This window comes from Alosa alosa, chromosome 1 (genome assembly GCF_017589495.1).
Source record: "Alosa alosa isolate M-15738 ecotype Scorff River chromosome 1, AALO_Geno_1.1, whole genome shotgun sequence".
Taxonomy (NCBI): Eukaryota; Metazoa; Chordata; class Actinopteri; order Clupeiformes; family Clupeidae; genus Alosa; species Alosa alosa.
In genome coordinates, this window is record NC_063189.1 from 11,802,388 (window position 1) to 11,820,540 (window position 18,153).

Sequence of the window (18,153 nt, forward strand, 5' to 3'; positions counted from 1 at the left end):
GGAGGCTCTCAGCGAGGAAAACGATCAGAACAGAACATCAGATTATCCCCACCCACGCACCTCCATCTACCTCATTAACTCATGGCACGCTCCGAAATAGACAGAAAGACAGACAGAAAGACAGACGGGTAGATTACTAAAATCCGACGCTCAGCACAGGAGAATTATTATTAACTCCTGAAATAATTGTCCCAGCTTCGGCATGTGCGTCTGAACTGTGAACTGTGCTATCTGTTAATTCAATCCCTCATAATTAGAGGTGGCTCTGGGAGACCCCACGGTGTCACCACAATCAGGCTGCTGCCGCACCGGAGCGACCCTAATCCCCATCGATTGGAGATCGGTGATCAAAGGCTCCCAGCGCGCTGTCACTTCACTCCCAGGCTACATGCTGCAATTAACAATACCCCATCAGCATTTCATTAAGACATTAAGGATGCACCGCCACCATCCCCCCATGGACAAGCATGTGCACACATTTGCACGCTCACACAAACAAACACACACACACACATACAGTACACGTGGCACACTAAGCCTCAATGCGAAATCATCGGGTGTGATGCTTGATTCACACATACACAAACAAATATAGACCAATACATACAAAACCAATGTAACAAACATTCATTCACACACACAAGGATTTGTGAAAACCACATGAAATCGAGAGTGAAAGCCCCTGTCTGTACCGGTGTTCTCATGGGAACCAAATGAGCAAAGTGTGAAAAAAAAAGCGTATATCTCCCCATTCGGCAAACCATGCGATGTGATGACAAGCACGTCTTATGCGGTTGTAGACAATAGCCCAGTTTCACCAGACTCACTACTTTGTTTGCTCTTGTGAATAGAGTCTGGGTACTATTGTAATGGTCGAAAACTTTGCGTTAACTTTGAAATCATTGTCCAGCCTAACCAATCACATTGATCCGGGATCCCTAACAATACCTACTTCACCTAACCTTTACAAACTGATAATAAACCACATTGGTTGTCAGGAAACAATGTACAGTATTTATCTTTGCTGTGTAAATGTACACATTTTTACGACTGCAATTGTTTTCTCTGTTTGCAGGCAGGTGTTGCTACGTAGCACAGCCACTTCCAATCATTCCCTCACATTGTTGGCTGGCCCTCCATCCTGGTGGCTAACAGAAATGTAAACACATTGAGAGGAGCCAGACTACTATCTCAGTAAAAATAAAATAAGTGGGGTGTAACACCCACCAACATAATAACTTACCACCAACGTAATAAACCAACAACGTAATAAAAATCTGCACAAAATTAGCATGTTTTAAACGTAATAATCCTGCCAATCCTGCCAACCCATTGTTATTTCATAATAATTTCCCCCACCAACGTAATAACTATTGACCATCTTATGCCCAACGTAATAACCCACTTATATGCCCATTGTTTGGTTACAGGATGAAGGCACACCACCTTATTTCAAAGACTGAACTGTGGTCAAGGACTTAAAACTGCAATTATTACATAAACTTCCCACCAACTTAGTGATATAATATCTGTTTTATCAGTTGCAAGAGTATAGTTGTAAGGGTAAAAAACCAACCCAAAAGGGCACATGTTACTCATCCATCTTATGCTAACGCTTTAAAAATAACAATGCCCCCATACAGACTAGTGCACACCGGTCAGTTTTCAGAAAAGTTTTCCTTTACACTAACCCGGGTATATGCCTTCAAGAACATGACAAACCTGTAAGTGGCAGTGTAACGAAAAGCTCAAGCCCATGTTAGCCAATCATAATCCCGGAACTATTAACAACAGCAACGAATCACTTCCTCTTTATCTTTTGAACTGACTAAAAATCTCCGCCTCGTCACATAAATCTCCGTTTGTACCCCCCCCATCCTTTACTTATACCTCAACTTATTATTCATCACCTTTACTAGGACCCAAGCAAAGCTACATGGACACCCCTTGTAATCTCAACTCACTGAGTGGTTAGTGGTTTTCGTTGATTATTAAAATCAAATATATCGGCGCAATGTATGATTTCCAGCCGTTTTTTTTTCTATTTTGGAACTATTTTTTCAGACACCTCACAACCGCGTATAAACTTCTGCTCAATATTTCAACCTGAAGCATAGACGGTGGCGCAGTAATATCAACGTGCAATGAGTCTTCCAACAGAAATCAATGGGATTTTACAAAATGCCAAATAAAACACGACAGAAACTGTATTTCGCTACGCTACTTGTTTTGGAATATCAACGAACACCACTAACCACTCGATGAGTTGCACAGTTTTGAAAACGAACGTTAAGGGTTGTTTTAGGACATGTTTAAGTATGCCTGTTGGCAGCCACTCTGAGTAGTCAAAGGCGATTCAAAACAATTCAGAAAAGTCGAGACAGGACTAATCGTCAAAATTTCGGTGTCCACCACTCTAGTTCATTCAAAACAAACCAGAAAAGGGACTCAAAGTGCTAAATACCGGAATTTTCCATTAAATGAAATATAACAAAAGATCACAAGGGGTGTCCATGTAGCTTTGCTTGGGTCCTAGTAAAGGTGATGAATGATAAGTTGAGGTATAAGTAAAGGATGGGGGGGGTATAAAGTTTTATGGTCATGAGTTGGTTTAGATGGGGACAATTATTGACAACTATACCCTTACAACTGATAAAACAGATATAATATCACTAAATCAGTGATTTAATACATTGGTGCCTTCTTATTTGCCTTCTTATTTACTTTTTATTGTTTACTTGAATGTTATGTTTGTCTGTGGACTTAATTGGTAAAATATGTCTTGTCTTCACCGTGGGATAGTGAGAAACGTAATTTCGATCTCTTTGTATGTCTGGGCATGTGAAGAAATTGACAATAAAGCAGACATTGACTTTGACTTTGGTGGGAAGTTAATGTAATATTTTTTTAACCTTCCCACCAACGTAATAACTTCCTGCATGGTGAGAAATTGGGTTATTACGTTGGCAGTAGGCAACAGTTATTACGTTGGTGGGAAATTATTACATTGGTAGGGTTATTACGTTTAAAACGTGCTAATTTTGTGCCAATTTTTATTACATTGGTGGTTTATTTACGTTGGTGGAAAGTTATTACTGTACATTGGTGGGTGTTCCAGTGGGGACACTAGACGGGCGGGACCAGGCTAGTACAAACCACATATGCATTCAAAAAAATATCAGACACAATAAATACAATCTGAAATAAGTTGTGCAAAGGTAAATGACAGCAACAGTAAATAATTGTCATGCTAAACATGCTCCATATCTGCATTATTAATGCCTTCTCCTGGATGACTGTGTAAAAAGCTTTATGATCTCAGTGGGACTTGCCATGCTCTGAACATCTATTAAAACAACCTGTCGAACACACAGCAGATAGCTGGCAGTGTGATGAGAGCAGAACAGATTGGCTTCCTTGGGAGAGATACAGCGCGCTATCTTACCTGAGGCACTGGTGAAAGTCCTCCCCCAGCTGCACTTTAATCTCCAGCCCCGCAATGGAGGCCAAGACCACCTGTAGATGGTAGAAGGGAAACGTCAGTGGAGTTCATTCTACACCTTTTCTCCTTCCTTCACTTCCTTTTTATCTCTTTCTCTCACACACACACACACACACACACACAAACACACGCACACACACACACACATGCTTTTTGTGTTCAGAGACCAGGAGCAAAAAGAGACGCATGATTAAAGGAACATGAGCTTGGAATGGCAAACACACAGCTTCCCTCCACATGAAAAGACAGAAAGAGAGAGAGAAAGAGAGAGTACATCCCAGCTCCCCCTCCCCTCCCTAGGATGACTTCTTCACCTGCAGCTAGGGACACATAAACCCAACGCATCCCATCAGCATGCCGTGCACTGGCAGCTACTGGCCCTTGCCATTTCCATCCCATAATTACAGTAGTTTGTTTACTTTTCTGGCCCATTCCACTGAAGTGTGATTTTATTAAACACTGAGCGCTGTTCTGCTGTGAGGCGGTGGGACAGGCTGTGATTCACTCTCCCTGAATCCTCACAGCAGCCCCATAGCCATGCCCGTGGTTATATGGAGAGAGAGAGACAGAGAGAGAGAGACAGAGAGAGAGAGAGAGAGACAGAGAATAATGGGGAAATAACAGTGAGGGAAAGGGAGGCATGGAGAAAGTATTCAAAAAAAGAGAAAAAAACTGTAAAAATGATAAAGACAGAGAGAGTGAAAGAGAAAGAGTTCAAAAAAATGACAGAGCAGCTGCAGCCCCCACATTTCCTCTGCAGCGTGGCCCCACAACCACATCAGTCTGAGCACTGCGCCAATTTGAGACACCCCACCAAGGCATCATCATCTGGACGCGTCTCAGTCTTGCACAGCTGTGCCGCGGGGACCAGTGTAATGTTTCCACTTGTGTATGAACTCGGAATAGGGGGGAAGCTGAGTTCAGTGGGAGCATAGAGAACCATAGAGAGCCATAATATGGAAGCTATAAGCTTAACTCCTGCATTCAGGATTTACATGAGTTACATGGCTTTCCAATCCAAGTCTCATCAGCGGCGGGGTCCACACCCATTGCTCCACTGATATGCACTGTTGGGAGGGGTCATCACTACTGTGCTTCTGCTCACACATACCGCACGTGTGCCTTTGCCAAACGTGGCGGCGGCAGCCTCTGAGGGGGCGCCATGCTGTGCCACCGCCGTGTGCGCTGGTGGGTGGGAGAGCGCACGGGCACTTTCATGCCGCTGGTGAATCATGGTGTGCTCCCTGCAATTTGTTATCGTGCGGAGATCCCATTTCCGATTTGTTGATGCAGGAGATAGATTCGCGGGCCGTAACCATATATCACCCGTCACGAGAAACTCGTTTCACCATTTTTCTTGTTCCTCTTTCACCTCACTTCTTTTTCCCTCTCAAGAAAGATAGTTTTTTTTTAAAATAAAAATGCTTTTGCGAGGGTGGTGGTGGGGTGTGTGTGTGTGTGTGTGTGTGTGTGTGTGTGGGGGGGGGGGGTCCATAAAACTTGTACTCACAGAAAACGTTCAGAATCAGGGCTTGTTTGGGGGAAATTTCAATCGCTGTTTTTGTTTAGACACGGCAGTGGAAGAAGTGCAACTCTTAAAACGCGGCTATTACTCACAACAAATGAACAGTGCATCTCCCCCAGCTGAATCCCACCCTTGCAGCGCTGCCAGAGCGTCCTGCAGTAGAGGTCTCTCCGAGTCTCACTCTTAAACTTGCTCCACAACTGAGCAGGCACAAAATTACTCTGACAGCCACGTAGAATATAGAATATTCCCCACAATGCATTTTATCATTTTGTTGACACTTTTTTTCTCTCTCTCTCTCTCCTCAGCCCCAGCGCAGGCATTTGCCGATCATTAGAAATCGCCCTGTCTTCATATTGAAGTTGATTGCCTGCGTTCACCTGGGTCTAAAATATCACAACTAAATGTGTATTTTATCATGAGTGATGAGGCACAGTGGCCTACTAATGAGTGCTTTGTTTGGTTATTTCACCCTGGCTCATCACCCTGGACACTCCTAACCAGACACAACAAGCCAATGGTGTGATGAGATCAGCCTGAAAGGCCTCTCTGTCATCCTGTGCGAGCTCATTATGGTCAGCCCCGACATGTCCCATGTTTTTATTGACTGGATGACTTAATGAGCCAACAACTGGCCTGCAGGCACATGCATGTGTTTTATACCTTATCTGTATGTCTGATTTGAAAAGAATCCTGGTTAGAGAATCTTCTCTATTTAATGTGATAGCAAAGATACTCTTGATGCTAACAAGAACATTATGGAATTTTATATTCTGAGCATGCTTGGCTTTCTTGAGTTTTGTGGGACTTTGCTGAGTTAACTTCAGGGCATAAAAGGCAATAAAAAATCTGAATTATTTCACTACTATGTAAAGGCTTAGAATTTGTAAAAGTCATGCTGTCTCCTCATAATAATGACTAGCAAATCATTTGAAATGCAAAACTGAAGTGCTGAATGGAGAAAAAGGCATTCAGAGTTATAAGCCATCTCTGAAATGACTGGGTAATGTTGAAAAATGTTAAGTTAATGAAAATGCATGTGCCTTAATGTTTCTGGGATTTCTCATGCAAAAATCGTTTCGGTGAAAAATAGTGCCATTCAATTTAGAAATAAATGGAGATTAATTGTGCTTTTGCAGAAGCAAAGTGAATGAGAGCGTTATGGGTCGGGGAGTAATTGTGGGGAAAAAATTCATTGTTTGTCTCCATTCATGGCCCAGTCCCTCTGTCTTAAAATGCTAGTTTTCATTACACATACTGCTGAGAAGCCAAATGGATTCGGTCATGGTCACCTCATCCTTTTTGAAAGAGGAATCCTTCAAAATCTTTTGCATTTCACTAATAAAAAAACAAAGTCACTCCAAAACTAAAATCCATAATTGATTCCACCATGTCTTGCCAGGATGGCAGCTATTACACAGCTATTACACAGTGAGCTACCTTTTGGCAAACATCACTTATGCACTAAGCATTAGGTGTTAGGTGTGAACAATTTATATGTGCCTTCCCCATAAGACCACTATGAATTAAACATCTAACAGTGATTAATTAATTTGCCACCACATTACCCAACATGCATTATTATGCACTCTGTAGGTACACTTCATTGTCAAAACATGAGCAGAACTCACCACTTTGAGTAAGTACCTGCCAGGGTGTGATTAATATTAGCTTGAAAGTTTGCTCAGGCTTCTGTGATGGACACTTCTGATAATCAAATTTATGCATCAGTCACAGATAGTTGGATCAGGGCAGGGGGTTTAGAAGAGGAATGTGGTGCTGAATGATACCTCAGAGTGAACCGCCTCAGAGTCTGAGCCTGCCTAGCATACTTACAGAAAATCCACCGAGTTCTCCCACAAATTCTCTCTCTATCTCTTTCTCTCCGCATCTGTCTTTTCTCTCTCTCTCTCTCTCTCTCCACTCTCCCACGGTCCACCTCTATATTCCAGCTCCTCGCTTCCCCTGTGCATCACCCTGTGGTTGAATTAACCCAAACCTGGGGGATCACAGTCCTTCTCTTTGCTCATTAATTCAGACTGCTCGCGTTCCCAACAGGCTGAGAGATTGATAGATGGAATTGGCAGAATCGTACCTGTGCCTATCTGCCAGCCACAGAAGGCATCTGATTAAATTCCATAAATCAATCATTTAGTGTAGCACTACACTGTTTAAAGCTCGGTAGTCAGATACAGCAAAGAGGCGCAAGACTGTGCAATTTTGAAAAGTAGGATGACAACGATGCACTGCTTGCTATCTTTGGAATGCGAACAGAAGGGTTGGCATGTTTGAGGAAGATCAAATTGCCCCCCACCCATCTCCCCAATACCCCCCAGGAACAGACTTTTGATAGGGCCTTTGTCTGCATTTCCTTGTGCCATGCTTTTATCTTCCGCTCCTTAACCATAACAATCAGTTTGAATAATAAGCTACTCCGGTTTAGTTGAGCTACCCAGTGTCAGGTAAGCTTGGGAATTTAAAGGAATAGCAACAAAAATATTGCATGTATATCCAACGTTTAAAAGCCTAAGGAAGTTAAGGAAATTTAAGCTTTGAGCTTCTCTTTTCATTCTGTCAACCTCATTGTGTCCGGAGTGCCACATAACAGGATGTGGAATAAAGCCACTGCCTCGGAGCATCGGGAAGCATTGTTACCATGGTTTCAAAGAGAGTAAATGTATCCATCCAAAAGAGCATAAAAGAACTGACGGATCGAGTAATGGGCAGCGGACTCGCTGCATCAGATTAAGTGCTTTTTAAAGGCTTTATTGCTTGTGGCGGAGGCAAACAGCAGCCTCATGGCCTGATGGAGCCTGAGTCATCTACCCAACACTGACGATCGAGCTCCCCAGCCGGCAGTCATTTTGGGAGCAGGGCAGTGCATCTTTGACGGTGGTGATGGACTAAAATGTGCAGCGTTCAAGAGAGAGATGGAGGAATAGATTCCACTCCGTGTTGGAGGATACATGAATGTGATCCTCAAATTTGTTTCTCAGTTCTACGGCCATGCTGCGCACACCAGCCCCCATAGCTGCCAAAAGGGACAGGCTGAATTTTTTTTTTTTTTTTCTGACTGATCCAAATTTTTCTCCACTAAATCTCAGACTGAGGATTCACAAATGAGATGGCGCCTCTCCCTCTGCCCTTTCTTCTCCTTCCATCTTTTGGTCCGACTGTCTCTTTTGGTCTTTCTCAGACTCGCTTTGAACCCTTGGCAGCCAGCCTTGGTGGTCAGAGGTATAGGATGGTGTGTCAGGGCCAACCATAGATTTCCTCCATGCTGACACATTGCAAGAGAGCGTGGGAGAGAGTCCAATGCCATCACTCAATCAATTCTCTTCCAACCCTTATTGCTGAGGTTGGGTGTCTTCAGGGCAGTGAAGTCTAATGGGAAAACAGACCTCTGTTTCTATTTATTCCTTCTGACATCAGAGCATTACTTTTATGAGATTCATTATTGACTACAGCTTCATTGAAGACGTTAGAATAATACAAATATAGTGCATGATGATCCAGCATGGATTCCTAGGTTAGATTAATTGAATTTAATGAAACCATGAATTTAATACAGGGGTCTCAAACTCAAATGAGCTGGGGGCCAATTATGCCAACGTCATCTGATTGGAGGGCCGGCTATTTCTAAAAATGCAATGTTCTTTTTCTCAAATACCACACAAAACTGCAAACAGAAAGTGCAAGTGTTTTTATCTAGTTTTAGATACCTCTGCTAGCAACCTTAGCTTATAAATAAAATAATTATAAAATAAATATTAATACAAATTATAAAATAAATGAAAAACATAAAAAACAGGTATGTGTGTGTGTTTCACACCAAATAAAAATATTTCCTCTCATAACTTTTTTAAACCTGGCAAACTAAGCATTAGGGTTAAGAAAGTAACACCATTGGATTTTTATATCAACATTTAAAAGGCCATGGCTTGAAAGTGGTCAGAGATAAAGTTATATTGTAAATGTAAAAATCTTTGAGTAAAACAAAAGTTTATGAAGGGGGTAAATTTACCCATCTAATTTGTCACTGGATGGCAAGCACCTCAAATTATGCACCTTTCAGTAAATACTGGATGAACATATGTAAGCAGGTTTACTTTCCTTTTTTCATATTACCCACATAACAAATTAACAGAAAAACACCTAAGATGTATACCAACACCTAATATGTTGTGGTTTAGTAATAGATTACTACAATATAGGCCTACAATAAAGTATTCTGGTCAAACAGTTCCTATCATGGGTAATCTGCAGTACCCAGAAGTTCGTGATCATATTATGGGGTGACTTTGTAGTTCTTTAGAGCCCTATTTCTACTAGCCCTGCTGTCTGTACCACATCCATTACGGACACTATCATCACGATTACCACTGCAACCTCCAAGCTATGTTGGGCAGAGGGTCGAAACAAGCATGGTATGCTTAGTGGACACCGTTGTATACACGCACCTCCATTCACAGACGACCATGCGACTATCACTGTCATAGACGATCGATCATAATCTCCAAAAGGATATTCTCCTTCAGAATTAGAATAGGTGAATAAGCTTACCTAAGACTTCATCACACGTGAACGTTTTTCAACATTTGGTGTAGGCCTGGCTATTTCTGCTTAATTTCTGCTTCAATTTCTGCAACACTAAGGCCTGCATCGCTTCCGCGTCCATTACAAATGCACGCCTTTGTGTTTCTCGTGGTAATACAAGTATTTCCTGAAAACTTTCTTGCATTATTTTGGGTTTGAATCAAGCTCTGGATGTCTTGCACATAGTGGAGCAGAGTAGGCCTACAAATGAGATTTGTCCCCGTACCTGGATCTATCTCTATTTTAATCAGTATCGTTGTTTGTCGCAATTAATAGCCTCAAGGGCCGGATTACATTATTATTTTGTCATCCGTCGCGGGCCGGAATTGGGCAGGACGCGATTTGGCCCGCGGGCCGGGTGTTTGAGACCCCTGATTTAATACATTTAATTGCAATAAAATCCAACTCAATTGTCCTGGCTGCACGTGCCTGCTTTGTTGTTAATTTCAAATTCAGATTGATTGGATGCAATTTGTAATTGTCATTTGTCGTTGTCATTTCAATCTGTAGAAATAGGGTTAGCTTTGATATCAAAAGCTTGCAGATGTTTAAAATGCACATTTTAACATTCAAGCAACAGTTGGTCTTGCTTCTGATATTTCACTACATAATATATCGCTCCTGTGTACTGTATAATCACTGATAAATCACTGAAATGTCATGATATAGCGGTGTGTAGATTAAGAGTTAATTTGCATCAACAATGCTGCAACAATGGTTATCAGGAAGTTAAACTTTATCTACAGGTTCATGCTTATATCCAAGTCAAAGAGCCCAGAGCCAGAGCCATTTAAAACAAGCACACATTTTTGTTGAATAAGTGTGAATGTTACACTGCGGTATATAAAACATGATGACTTCTTTCCCAGTGACACAGCTCTGGCCTCTAGACTACTGGCCCAGTTTAGCACTGTTTCCACGGAAGGCCTACACTGTTTCCATTCTTTCTCTAGCACTCAGCAGTTTTTCAAACACAAGTTAGAGATGAGTTAAAAATCAGATCCACACTACGTAACATGTTCAAGTAATGTGGAAATAACAATGTTGACAATGACATTGCATTTCAATTGTTTGTTTGGTTAAAAGTATCACAGTTTCATGATGGCATTGGGTTTCGTTTGTTGTTTATTTCAGTTATTGATATGAATATTTGCACATTATTATGATTGGTTGGCTGAGATGGAATCAAGTAATGAGAATTGGGATTCATTTTGAAATTATATTTTGCCTATCAATCATTTATTTAATCTCATAATATAAAGGTCACAATTTATTTGAGCCAATAAATGCACATCCACCCAAAATCTAGATATTGCTCTTGACAGAGAAGCCATAACATTGATGGTATCACCCTTGGTGAAGCTGAAGACAAATCCATCTGAAATAATCCCCTTTTGCCATGTATGTTTTGATGGCTTTGTAAATTGCCTATGCTATCTACTACAGTGCGACAGATCCATATGGCCCCAGGATGGTTGGGTGCTGGGCTGAATACTAATTAAAAGCTGTGACTCAATCAATTGAACTACTTTCAGCTCCCAGAAAACGTATTTGGAGCAGTCGGAGCAGTCTGCACATTCCCGGTGTATGCATACTGTCACCGCTCCTTTCTCTCCTCACACGCACACGCAGTCTGTCTTTACAATATGTCTGTTTGACTGCTGATTTGCGCGGTGACAGAATGCTGTCTGGAGATCTCTGATGGATCGCCTGGAAAGCGGGTCCACTCGCCACTCCAGGGCCTGACTGCTTGACAACACACTTTTTAGCTCCCTCTTCAGAGAGCTGAGAGAGACAGAGAAAGAGCGATGGAGACGGATGGAAGCCCAATCTTCTTACTCTCCGTGGTTTCTCCTCAAGAGACAAGAGAGCGAGAAGAAGAAGAAGAAGAAGAAGAAGAAGAAGAAGAAGGAGAAGAAGAAGAAGGAGAAGGAGAAGAAGAAGAAGAAGGAGAAGAAGGAGAAGGAGAAGAAGGAGAAGAAGGAGAAGAAGGAGAAGGAGAAGAAGAAGGAAGATAAAAGAAGAAGAAGAAGGAGAAGGAGAAGAAGGAGAAGAAGAAGGAGAAGAAGAAGAAGAAGAAGAAGAAGAAGAAGAAGAAGAAGAAGAAGAAGAAGAAGAAGAAGAAGAAGAAGAAGAAGAAAAAGAAGAAGAAGGAAGATAGAAGAAGAAGAAGAAGAAGAAGAAAAAAATAAGAAGAAGAAGGAAGATAAAAAGAAGAAGAAGAAGAAGAAGAAGAAGAAGGAAGATAAAAGAAGAAAAGGAAGAAGAAGAGGAAGAAAAGGAAAAAGAAATGCAAGAAGATCCCTATTCTCTCATGACAAAGAGAGAGGTGCTGAATGGAAGACTCAGAGACAACCTCAAGCCTGCAAAAAGACCAGGGTGAGAGGTCACTGAAAGCTCCTGTGCCAGTGCAGAGAAAAAAAGCCTTATTTCAGCTTTTAGTTTAGCTTATTTCAGTACAAAAACACATCTCTCTGTCACAAGGTGCTTCTATGCTACTTTCCAGATGCACTGTTTTCTATACACACCTCAGTCAATGTAATAAAGGTGCCAGACAATGTACTTTCAGGCATGTTATGTGGCTCTGAAGCAGAAGCAGACTTGCATGTCTCATTCATCCTGTGTTTTAGGCAATGGTCCCACCTGCCAGGTTAATTGACAGCTCCAAATGGAGAAGAAAATGGGAATGCCTCTACAAAAGGCACATATGAAGGGCTGTCAAGCTGAACTCGAAACACACAAAAGGCAGACAATAATGCGGTGAGGTGAAGTGACACTGAAATAGCTGTCACAGTATTCACTAAAACAGCCACCAAAACTGTCACCAAAACAGGCTTGCGCCCGAAATAGAATAGATTTTACGGACACACACACACACACACACGAGTAGGCTTTGAAAAGTCTGATTTCTGCATTTCAGAAATCAGACATGAGAGTTGAGAGTTTTTTGGTCTGCTTCACTTCCCTGCAGCCAAATACAGAGCTTGCCTCTGAAGTGGACCTCTCACGTGTCTCTGGTGTGTGTGCATTACACCATCACTGTGCAGCATGCGTGTACATTGACATCATGTGTGTACATTGATCATTTCCACTACTTTGAGAGCTTGGCACAATGCTGAAAAGATATTAGGAGGCCCATACAAATGTACAGTACTTTGTCCTCTCCTTTAAGGAACAACCCTTGTTTGTTGTCAGGTGGCCAGCCTTTTACTTCCTCCACCTGGGCATCAAAAGGCATTCATAAACATAAAACGTGATATTTGCGACAATGGCACGCTGTGCACATTCCAAGGCATTCATAAACATAAAACGTGATATTTGCGACAAGTCAAGTCAAGTCAAGTTTATTTATATAGCACATTTCATACACAGAGGTCATTCAATGTGCTTTACATAAACAAAACCAAACGATAATAACAAATAAAAGCATAGAAGGGCAATATAGTCAAAGAATAGTTAAAAGGTAAAGATCATAATAAAAAGAAAACATAAAACACAAGGTAAAATCATTTAAAAATAAAGAATAATTAGTAAGCAAAAACAAAGGCAAAAGTAGTAAAAAAAAAAAAAAAAAAAAATGGCACGCTGTGCACATTCCAAGGCATTCAAGCTCAGTATGAATTACCAGGCTTTTCCTATTTTCTGTATCTCCAGCTGAGGTCAGCGATGCGGGTGTATGGAGTACCCTGGCATTCATTAAGTCCTCATCTCCTGTCCACTCATGTTGACCCCAACAATGGCTCTCGAGGCCTGGTCACAAAGCTATATAGGGCTCTATCTTGCGTCCCAGCGAAATTGACTTTGTATACTCGCGCTTTTATCTTTCCTATTTTGCAGTCAGCGCATCTTGGAATTTTCCCTCCACAGGTACTTGCCTGTAAATTAGGGAATTCGATTGTGCCCACAGAGGCGGTTCAGTGAGAAGAAGGGGCTTGTTCCGGCGCAAACGTTCACTGTTGATATTTTGCAGTTTCAGAAAACAATTCCGCCACAGACCAGGAACTCCCTGGTCTAAAGTCTGTGGCGCAAATGCAGATGCTATTTTAAGGGCGCATGCATGACCACAGGCCTGCATGAATGAATGCGTTGCACACCTATCTACAGACACCTCCGTGCACAGACGGAAACATTCAAAGCCTTGATAATATTTGTCCATTTCCCAGTTTTGTTCGTGCATTGGTGACCTAAAAATTTAGTAGCCTATATAGTACAACATCTACATGCAATATCTTTACTACAACAACGCCTAATTATGACCTATTAATTTGGACAACTTTATACAGCCCTATAAAGGCTAAAGTTACCTTTACTTTTGTTCCAATTTACCGTGTATGGCTTTTGAGTTTGCTGATGGTAAGGAGCCCTTGCTTGGCCGCCTGTGCTGCGCAACGCACACTTCGCTCCTCTCATCTATACATCGTAGTTCCCATTTCTCTAAACCATACATAATTTCAAAGAAAAATATTACCACTCGAGGGAAATCAGTGTGGTGTCCAAGATGTGAAAAAATGGGCATAAATCTAGCGTACACATTTTCACCAATCACAGATGTGTTGATGACATAAATTAGGAAATATTAGAGGACAAGGAGACAGGCAGCACGGGAGAGTATGTTAGATTACATTGAACATTGCAAAAATATCACCATGCATTCATAACTTCGTGATTCAGTGAGAGTGATCCCAAAACATCGGTATGTCTTTGTGACAATTCTGCATTACATTTTGTCAAGAGGAAAAATCAATAGCTAACTGTTCCCAACTGAACAGTGATTATAGCGCTGTGAACGTTCCTGGCTGCGCCTGGCAAATACGCCACCATAATAGATAGATATATAGATATAATAGATAGATAGATAGATAGATAGATAGATAGATAGATAGATAGATAAATAGATACTTTATTAATCCCCAAGGGGAAATTCAGGGGGTCTCAGTAGCATACATACATCACACACAACATGCACTTACAGCAGAAATGGTAAATATAAGTATAAACATATAACCAAACTCCACTGTACAATAGAGACAGTAGGAGATAAGAAATTAAATGTAAAACATCCAGTGTGCTTGAGGGTGATCAAGCATGAGACGCTTGTAGTGACAGGGCCTGTAGTTCTGTGTGCATGGTAAGGTGCTCAAGAGAGTGAGTGTCATGGTGAAGGTGCAAAAAGTAGTCCAACAGTAGTCCTGTAGTTCTGTGTGCATGGTAAGGTGCTCAAGAGAGTGAGTGTTATGGTGAAGGTACAAAAAATAGTCCAACAATAGTCCAACAGTCCAACAGTGCAAGAGTAAGGTCTAGAGACCAGCATAAATAATATGGACAAATAGGAGAGTAAAGTATAATGTAGACAAGGTAATGTAAAAACTATGTCAGTGCAAGAACAGGTTGAGGTAATAGGGTTACAGCCATTCAGTATTGTAGCAGAAGCCATTGATCATGTGTGCTAATATAGCATGAAAAACCGTGTAGCAGGAAAACAGTAGTAAAAACATTAGGCTGTGGACATTAGTAAAACAGTAGTAAAACAGTAGTAAAGCAGTAGTGGGCAGTCAGTACTCAAACGTGGAGAGGGTGGAGAGGCAGACAGACTAAGCAGAGAAGTCTATCTCTCCTCTTCCCTTTAGTGAAGCATTAAACAGTTCAATGGCCCTGGGGACAAATGACTTCCTCAGCCTTTCAGTTGTGCATGGCAGTGAGCAAAGTCTCCAGCTGATCAAGCTCTTTTGCTTTTAATAGTGCTGTAGAGTGGATGGCATTCATTGTCCAAGATGTTGATCAGTTTGTTCAGGGTCCTTTTGTCAGATATTGAAGTGATGCACTCCAGTTCAGCTCCCACTACAGAGCCAGCCTTCCTTACCAGCCTGTCAAGTCGCCCAGCATCCTTCTTCTTTGTGCTTCCTCCCCAGCATACCACTGCATAGAAGAGGACGCTGGCCACAACAGACTGGTAGAACATCCTGAGGAGCTTGCTGCACACTTTGAAGGACCGCAGCCTCCTCAGGAAGTACAGCCTGCTCTGCCCTTTATTGTAGAGTGCATCAGTGTTGGCTGACCAGTCCAGTTTATTGTCCAGGTTGAGACCCAGATACTTGTAGGTGCTTACCACCTCCACATTGACCCCATCAATGGAGACTGGTAGCAAAGCGGGCTTAGACCTGCGGAAATCCACCACCATCCCCTTGGTCTTTGAAGTGTTGAGTTGAAGGTGATTGAATTTGCACCATTGCACAAAGTTCTCCACCAGGCTCCTGTACTCCTCCTCTTGCTCGTCCCTGATACACCCCACAATTGCAGTATCGTCAGAAAACTTCTGCATGTGGCATGACTCGGTGTTGTAGCAGAAGTCAGATGTGTACAGGGTGAACAGGACTGGGGAGAGCACAGTTCCCTGTGGCGCTCCGGTGCTGCTGATCACAGTGTCAGAGAGACAGTTCTTCAGTCTGACGAACTGTGGTCGCTCGATCAGGTAGTCTGTAATCCAGGTTACCAGGTGAGCGTCCACACCCATCTGCAAGAGCTTGTCTCCCAATCTGAGGGGTTGGATGGTGTTAAAAGCACTTGAGAAATCAAAGAACATGATTCTCACAGCACTTTTCCCCTTGTCTAGGTGAGAATGTGTCCTGTGTAGAAGATAAGTGATGGCATCGTCCACGCCCACTTTCTCCTGGTATGCAAACTGTAACGGGTCTAGTGCATGGCGTACCTGGGGTCTGAGCATAGGTACGCCATGCACTACACCCATTACAGTTTGCATACCAGGAGATAGTAATAGCAATCAGCTATGGAACAAGCCTGTTGTTAAAGGGAATGTGAGATGACGGCTCTGATTGGTTTATTGCACGCTTACGCCCAAACCACACCCATGATTAATGTAGCTACTTCAGACCACCCCATTTTAGATTTGCGTGGCGGGCTAAGAGTCAATTATCTCGCCCGGTAAAATAGCATCAGCCAAGATCCGCCCACAAAGTCACTTGCGCTTTTGCGCAAGACACTTCCGTTTCAGACCATTAAAATAGAGCCCAGAATCTTCTATTAGTAGGCTCCATGAAATCACTTCCTATTATGTCAATATGGGAAAGGGAGCTGAGATTGATGGGTGTCCAGCCCAACTGGGAAAATGTATGGACTAACCTACCACTGACATCAAAATGTTTAGCACATCAATTAATCCACTATAAGGTAATCCATAGAGCCTATGCAACACCTTACAGACGTTTTCAAATGAATCTCTCTCAGAGCCCACACTGCACTCTATGCCAAAATTCCACTGGCACCTTTCTTCACATGTTTTGGGATTGTCCCACCATAGCTAAATTCTGGAAGTATGTTATTCATATGCTGTCTAAATTCCTTGATACTAATCTTGTACTAGATCCTTGTTTCTGTTTATTGAATGATGATTCTTCACTTGAGCTCCCTTTACGGGAAAAGCATATGGCATTTGCTGCCAAAAAATCAATCCTTCAGTTGTGATTTAAACCAGATACAAATCTCAAATGCTACTGGACTAATTCTTTGCTTAATATTGCAGTATTAGAAGAGACTACTGCTAGACTGAATAAAGCTAGCTTATCCACAGTAAATGCATGGAAGGGACTCTACCTATCTATTAAAAACACTCTGTGCAATTGAAAATATTGCTTTATTAATATTTGCTTACTTTTTGTCTATTGTTTGATCTGCCCTTTTGGTTATTTTATGTATTTTTTATTATTATTTATTTATTATGTTTTTTCCCTCCTTTTCGTTATTTTAAGTATGTTGCGTTTACTGTTTGTACCATTTTTGCAGAAAATGTGAATAAAAACGTACAGTTTTTCTCGATTGCTTTTACCTGCTTAAGTAAACTGGAACCCACTTGATCTTCATGACTACATTCTTTGCACAGCAGAAGTCATCTCTTGCGAATGTGTTCACACATTTTCATTGGGTTCACACATTTCTCACACCCTTTTGCAAAACAGTTAACACAGGTGTCATTCAAAAGCCCCAAACTCTATTGGTTTTCCCATGCTAAACAAAAGTAAAACATCTTTTCACAGGTGGTATAGATTCCTTGCATAAGTCTGAATCTCTGATACACCTGTGTGAAACTCCTTTGCACAATTCTTCAATCAGCAATCATTCATTATACATAAGAGATGTCTGTTCTGTGTTGCTATTTGCAAGTATGGATCTAATGCACATTTAGACAAAGTACTGTATTGCCTATTTGGTGGAGAAAACAGTACAAAAGGTGTTTACTGTAGGTCTATTTCGATGAAAAATGACAAGTTGTAGTTCAATGAAATTTACTGTATCTTGCATAATTAAACATTACCTCGATTTAGGCTACTTGGGTATGGCTTAAGGCTTGACTACACGGAAAATCGAAATCGAAATTTGCTGTCTACATTATTGTCAGTGTTGGGGTTAACGCAACTACGCAAAATCAAAACAGTGGTGTGATAATTGAGCCAGTAGAGAAATAACTGTTCAGAATTAATCTGTAGCCTTGGGTAGGCTTCTGCAGAAAACAATGTTG

General features: G+C 41.6%; 1 protein-coding gene across 4 annotated transcripts in view; it reads right to left on the reverse strand.

The window, feature by feature from the left end:
* tnr (tenascin R (restrictin, janusin)) overlaps window positions 1-18,153 on the reverse strand; it is a 115,530-nt gene that overhangs the window by 50,641 nt on the left and 46,736 nt on the right. For all 4 annotated transcript variants that reach the window (XM_048248107.1, XM_048248113.1, XM_048248120.1 and 1 more), the window contains one exon: window positions 3,446-3,516. The gene's annotated coding sequence lies outside the window, so the exon portion shown is untranslated. The remainder of the gene's footprint in view (window positions 1-3,445; window positions 3,517-18,153) is intronic.